Source organism: Tachysurus vachellii, chromosome 3, assembly GCF_030014155.1.
Source record: "Tachysurus vachellii isolate PV-2020 chromosome 3, HZAU_Pvac_v1, whole genome shotgun sequence".
In the NCBI taxonomy this organism is placed as follows: Eukaryota; Metazoa; Chordata; class Actinopteri; order Siluriformes; family Bagridae; genus Tachysurus; species Tachysurus vachellii.
In genome coordinates this window covers 32,019,400-32,026,361 of record NC_083462.1, presented here as the reverse complement: position 1 = coordinate 32,026,361, position 6,962 = coordinate 32,019,400, and the positions used below count along the sequence as shown (strand labels likewise).

The window sequence follows — 6,962 nt, the reverse complement described above, 5'->3', positions numbered from 1 at the left end:
ATGGATGGATGGATGAATGAAGAGAATGGGATGGATGGATGGATGAAGAGAATGGGATGGATGGATGGATGGATGGATGAAGAGAATGGAATGAATGGATGGATGGATGGATGGATGGATGGATGCATCAAGGAAGGAAGAAAGAATGAATTCTCAGCCCAGAGGTCATGACCTCATGTGGGGTCACAGAAATGGAACAAATGGATGCAAATAAACTTTATTTCTAAAATACTGTGTGATATTTTCAGCTATAGTTTAATCTACAACAGTTAAATGTGATGTGTGTTAGTTTTATAGTAATGCCTTTTATACTGATTTGTTAAAATGCTGAAATGAAATGTTTAAAAAGAGAACGTTACCCAGCATTCTGTGTCACACACCGTCACTGAGTGCAGAAAGGAGTTATTTTCAGCCTTCAAAACAGGGTCACTGGGCAGAAAAAGGTCTACTACATTAAGACAGCTAATTAAAAAGAAAAAAGTACCTTCTGACTGTCTAAATGTCTGACAGGAAAAGATAGATGATGATGAAAAGAAAGCAAAACATAATCGAAACCTGGATTGATATTTAACCAAGAGGAACTCACTCGGGGCAAAGATCAGACCAAAAGACTCTGTAAACTATGGAACTGCATGCGTCAGAAACAGCGGAGAAATACAAGAAGGAATATCTGACGCTATAGTTTATGACTGTGTGAATTATAGAGCATATGCTCACGTGCGACGTCAGTCACTTCAAAACCCAAACAGAATTTTTCAGTTCCTCAAAACAGTCCTCGGTGGTTCTCATCCCTTTTGTATCTGGCTGCGACTCCCAAAAAAAAAAATGTAGGTTGGCTTTCTCAGCCCCTCCCTCTGGACTCGCTTGACATCATAGCACAGAAAACCTCAGTTTCTCTGCACTGAAAACCTTTAAGTGTGTTTAATCTGTTACTGTTATAAAACACATGCCACTGCTACTTCTGCTGCTGTGTCTAACACAACAACAACAACTGACACTACTGACCACAAGTAAACAAAACTACTAGCTATTTTTGGCTGAGCAGCGTTGCACTAGATGCTTTTTGGGGTCAACATCTTTAAGCTCGTGAAAACAACAACATGACAAATTCTGACCAGCCTTTTTAGCCAAGGACACCAAAACAAGACAGTTCAGAAAGACAAGAAGACCGTCTGGGTGAATCTGTGTCCTCAGATTCCATGTCGTTTCGGCTGACAGACTGGAACCCGATGTGGGCTCCTGCTTTCGTATCCCATCCTCCTTACAGCATTCAGCTTTCTGCATGACTGGATAGTTGCATCAATGAGCAGCGGTACCGCTGTTCCTAATAAACTGACCGAATGTACAGTGCACCGAATCTCATTTTTAGCTCTTTCACACTCAAGTTAATGGAGTTCCCACTGGAGTGCTTTATAGTGATAATGACTTCACTCACACTCACTGTCTGTTATTAAAAGTGAAACGTTTTGCTTTTTATTATTATTATTGTATTTTTTTTTACACATTGTCTGCTTTGTGGTCAGAAATGAGCCAATTCCTGAAGCATTGACATTTTAAAAGAGCCTTTTCCACGTATTATAACTGTCACCATGTTGCTTATTTTAGTCACGATTATTATTATTTAACTACTGCACTCTCTAACCACCACCACACCCAGTGCCCCACGAAATCTACTTCACAAACACGACCAAATCAAAATTTATAATGATTAAAACTCGACTATGTAAACAGCGATGACTCTGCCACCTGTGACTAGTCCTTACAGACATTTGGGAAAGGGGAAAGAGACGGAGATTGAAAAAAATTAATTAAAAAGAGACGGAGAGAGAGAGAGAGACATAAAGAGAGAAAGAGACAGACAGAGAAAGAAAGAGAGACAGACAGAGATAGAGAGTCAGACAGAAAGAGAGAGACAGACAGAGACAGAGAGAGAGAGACTGACAGACAGACAGAGAGAGAGAGAGAGAGAGAGAGAGAGAGAGAGTGAGAGAGAGACAGGCAGACAGACAAAGAGAGAGACAGACAGACAGACAGACAGAGACAGACAGAGACAGACAGACAGAGAGAGACAGACAGAGAGAGACAGACAGAGAGAGACAGACAGACTATGCTCAGTGAGTGTTAGAAGATGAAATGCACTTCCTCACAGAATGAAGTACACACACAGCCATTAGACTCACATATTAAGACTCACATATTTCTCACACACACAGGACAAAAACTACCTGAATGAACCAATTCTTGTATGTTTTAGGAGAGAAAGCAAACGGTGTTGCTCTGCAGCTCAGCATGTGTCCTTCTGCCACTACATGAGAGAGAGAGAGACACTGACTCTTCACCATACAGTTCCACTGAAGCCCATCCTTTCATTCACCTGTAACACTCCTGAACTCTTGCTCCCTTTATTCTACATTTTTTTCCCAATGTCATCTTCGGTCTATGTGCCAATAGATGTATTTTTTATTGTTTGATTTGTACCGAAAGTTTACTAGTCGACGCCTTGGCAACACTGTCCTAGAACACGGTCATGCCAATAAAGCTCATGTGAAATTGAATTGAAGAGATAAGGAAGGATGCAGAAAGTCACATGACCGAGAAGCTCTCTCCCTTAAGAGACTGTTGCGGGGGACAACAGGGACACAAGAGGGGACAAAAAGAGCAAAGGTCAACAGCACCATGTCTCAATATAGAGCTCTGTGCTGAAAACCTTTTAGTATTTGAGAAAAGTAGAGCGCAGCAACGTGACACACTGCGCAGTGAAAGTCTGTAGCAGGAATTCAGAAAATGGCTTGTGAACCTGTTCAGACTAATCAGCGGACGAGGTGAGCGAAGGGACAAAAAAAAAAACCTATTGCGCATTCGTTTATCAGGATATTGATATTGTATCATCATTATCATCAGCTCAGCTGCCATCCAACAGGATTATTTCAAGGCGTTTACCTGTTGCAGGAACAGACGATGAGAATCCTGAAAGCTGAACCTCGTGTCCTTGTGAAAGAACATCGTCTTTTATTAGGAAGAACCTGATGTCTTAACCGTGCAGTCTGATTTCAGCAAGACACGAATTAATAAAGCGTTTTTAAAGATCCTCTTGAAACCATTCCCAGAAAGTTGTGTAGGTGAAACAGGATTACTGATCCGCGCTAGACTCAGGAGCCCGGGACGATCTGCTCGAGTTCGGAGAGTCACGTCAGTCCGGAACGGCTGCTCGGAGCGTCAGCAGTAAACAAAGCAGCACTTCTTTCCACTTCCATTAAAGCAGCATGAATAAATACTGCACATGAATAATAATGTGTGTGTGTGTGTGTGTGTCGTGTGTGCGCGAGTGAGCGATCAGATCATGAGCGGACAGACATTGACTGGATTAAACACACACGCGCACACACGCATCTACACTATACAGCAGTCCATTAGCAGTTAATCCCTAAACAGTGCAGACAAGGGAATTGTGGGTAACATACATCAGTCGCATTATGTTGAGTTTACACACAGAAGCTGTAATCTGACGCCGAGGTGCGTTTACTTTTCTTTGTTTGCGTTACGGAAAACGAGCATTGCTACATAAAAGTGCAGCTACTGTACACAATGCACAAATGTACCAGGCATCTGATACCGCACAACAAAACCCTCTTGTACGAGTGGCTCATTTATTTTACCCTCAACAGACAAAGCAGGGTGACGTTCAAACTGCCGGGATTCAGTCCTCCTCCAGTGAGCCGCTCGGCGAGACCTGCAGCTCTCAGCACTTCTGATCGGATTTCCTGCTTCGTTTGCTCTGGAGGAAGCCGAACCACGCACCTTTATTAAATCAGTCACTTGTGCGCTTGTTTTCAGACTGAAACGTCCTGCCAATCATATCTCTTTTCCTTTACAGGGTTTTACACGCTCGTCGACCGTGCCATCTGTTAGCGAAACTAATCAGTTTTAGAGATGTGATGCTGGAAAAGATAACCCTAGTCTTTATTCATTAACCTTGCTAATCTTTATTCATCTTTATCTATTAGCCTAGCTAGTTTTTATACATACATACATCAATGTGCTCTTTAGCTACTGCGTTCATTCTCTATCACAATGATTATGTATTTTCCAACTAGAGTAATGATACAGTCAATTAGTCAATTAGTCACAGTCTGGTACGCATCAGGACACCCTTATGTTCACACTACAAATGTCATGTGTTACAAGTGTGTGAGACCTAATCGGACCACAGAGCGTCTCAGAGACACATATACACCATGTTCGCATGTGCATTTGGACTGGTCAGTTACTCTCAGGTGTGAACAGAGGCTCGGAGGTCTGATCACACGATCCACATTCGGTGGAGGTCTAGGACACATATGACCACATAACATCTGTAGCATTAATACAAAAGCAGCACAGACAGCATTCGATGGGCTGGAAAGTCCAATCATCCTGATACTGTTTGTAAACAGCGCTGAACACTGAACTGTCCAACGGATAAAGACCATGCTATAGAACAGCAGCTGTAATTTGTAGCTTCTTTCATCGTCCCATCTCATTAGCAGACCACACAAATCAAACAGCCTGTATAGTTGCACAAGATCAGATTTCTACCAGACACAAACACAAGGGTAGACTGGCGTGAGTGACGCCGTTCCCCCAAGCAGAAATGACGGATGAAACTTGAGTGTTCGCCAGAGAGCAGGTGCGAGAAATACGCAGAGCTGGGCAACAAACACGACTGGCTTGTACACTTTCTGCACTAATTACATGCTTGATAACAAACAATAATCTGATTATCATGAGAGAATAGGTGGGAGGGGACCTAATCTAAGGCTAATCAAAACCAAAGTGTAACAGACGAATAATTTAAGCAGCAAATAACCTATATAAGAAAAGTGCTCGGAGCATTCAGCAGCCTCTCTCTCTCTCTCTATGACAAACTGTTCCCATGAGATGATTACCATACTGCACCAAATCTCTCTCATTCATGAACCATCACCTGCAGGCAGACATCCCAGAGCAGAGCAAACCTGCTGTGAAATGAGATTTGCCTAAATGGAGCAATTACAGCCTTTTGTGCGTTAATAAGACGGATTACAGAGATCAGAGGAGCGCTTCTGTTTCAACAGAGATATGAGGTCTAAAGTTATTGGTTGAAAAGAGCACCAGCAAAGAGCACGTTGGGTGTAAATGCATCTCACAGAGCTTGTTTGTGCACATAATTCCAAGCATTTAGGAAAATTGATAGCGCAACACCTGGAGGTTTTTCTACCTTCTAAGATGATCAGGGAAAATAACAACACACTGATGCTGCATGTCAAGCTACAGATAAATATTCCGAAAAATCTCACTTTGACTCAGAATTAACAAATCGCATAACTTCGTGCGCAGATGTTTTTGACGTCAGCCACTTCCTGTAAAAAGAATCAAGAGCTTCACATCAAACATCAGAATGAAGAAAAACGCTGATCTCTGTGACAGTGAAGTGGTTGTTCTCAGCAGTTGATGTTTGTGTGAAAAGCTAAAAGCGAGGCAGGGCAGAAACACCATGTTGATGAAGGGAGAATGATTTGTCTGGTCTGAGCTCACAGAAAGGCTCGAGCAGCTTAAATAATCACTCTTTACAACCGTAGTGAGCAGAAAAGTGTCTCAGAGACAGACAACAGTCTTGAGAGCTGCGAACAGCATCCTGAGACTACAGTGGGCACAGAAACAGCAAAAGACATGAGCTTCATCTGTCACACTGATTCTGCTGTCACATCAAGGAAAAAACACACATCGTAAAGTACAATCGGTGGTGAATTTTTGAGATTAGTGTATTACACCTGTGTTTATAATTAACGTGAAGACCAACTATTACTGATCGTAAACACTACTTTAAAAGACGTGTCCTGTAAACACATCACTTAGGTAAGTTCACGACTGCTTTGTGAGGTGTAATTAAAGGATTAGAGAATCTTTGTGCTGTTTGTGTAAACGACAACCTGAAAGCAGAAGTCAATTAAACAACACGGTCCTGACGTCCGTTTTGACATATAGATTCTTACGATATACACGTTCGTTCATTCATACATACATGCACGCATATATGATATAAGGATATCGGTTTAAAAAAAATTGTACTTTTACTTTGTGTCTATAAATAAATTATTATTATTATAACTTGAGCTTGAACCTTTGATCTAAAAGTCTATTTTCCTGCTTCACTGCTCTGAAGTTTTTACTTCTGCTGTTTACACTCCACTGGAGCTCCCAAGCTATAATTTACTAATCCCTTTATTCTAAGATCTGCTACATAGTCATCCATCTGGAATAAAACAACAACAACAACAACAACAACAGAGAGCTATTTCTACATGATGATGAAGAAGAAGAAGAAGAAGAAGCAGCAGCAGCTCCTGTAGCTGACTAGCCAAGTGTCTAACTCATAACAGTAGACTACAAGGCTGGCAAAAAGGCAGCTAGATAACTAGATAACTAAGTTAAGTCAACAAACCTAGTTGAGTTTTTAACCTCACATCACTGTACATGAAGGTGTCGTGTGGCATCAGCTGTGTGTGTGTGTGTGTGTGTACATAAATATGAACAGTCTACTTCATGTATAAGTCCAGCCTCAGTTTATTATACATACACACACACACACACACACACACACACACACACACACACACACACACGATAACTATCCTGTGGTGTTAGTAGCAGGGTGTGAGATGGATGATGGCCCGTTTCTTACCTTCACGAGCTGCTTCTGTTTGCCAACAGCTTTAGCTTAGCTTTAGCTTAGCTTTAAAACAATCCCTTTTAACTCTTCTCTCGTATCCCAATAAGCTTTTTTTGGACATCCCACGGAATACGGATTATATCCTATACGTTTACGTGTTTCTAATATGTGTTGTACTTTCGTCCAATCGCAATATTTTTGTCGTTTTAAATCATATAAAGGAAAAAACTCGACGGATGGCGAACAGGCCCGCCTTCCTGTCCGTCAGATTGGA

The 6,962-nt window shown here is 41.6% G+C and overlaps 1 protein-coding gene across 1 annotated transcript in view; it reads right to left on the bottom strand.

The window, feature by feature from the left end:
• Positions 1–6,962, bottom strand: part of fryl (furry homolog, like) — a 90,339-nt gene extending 83,377 nt beyond the window's left edge. Inside the window, exon 1 of the mRNA XM_060866809.1 lies at positions 6,701–6,962. The gene's annotated coding sequence lies outside the window, so the exon portion shown is untranslated. The remainder of the gene's footprint in view (positions 1–6,700) is intronic.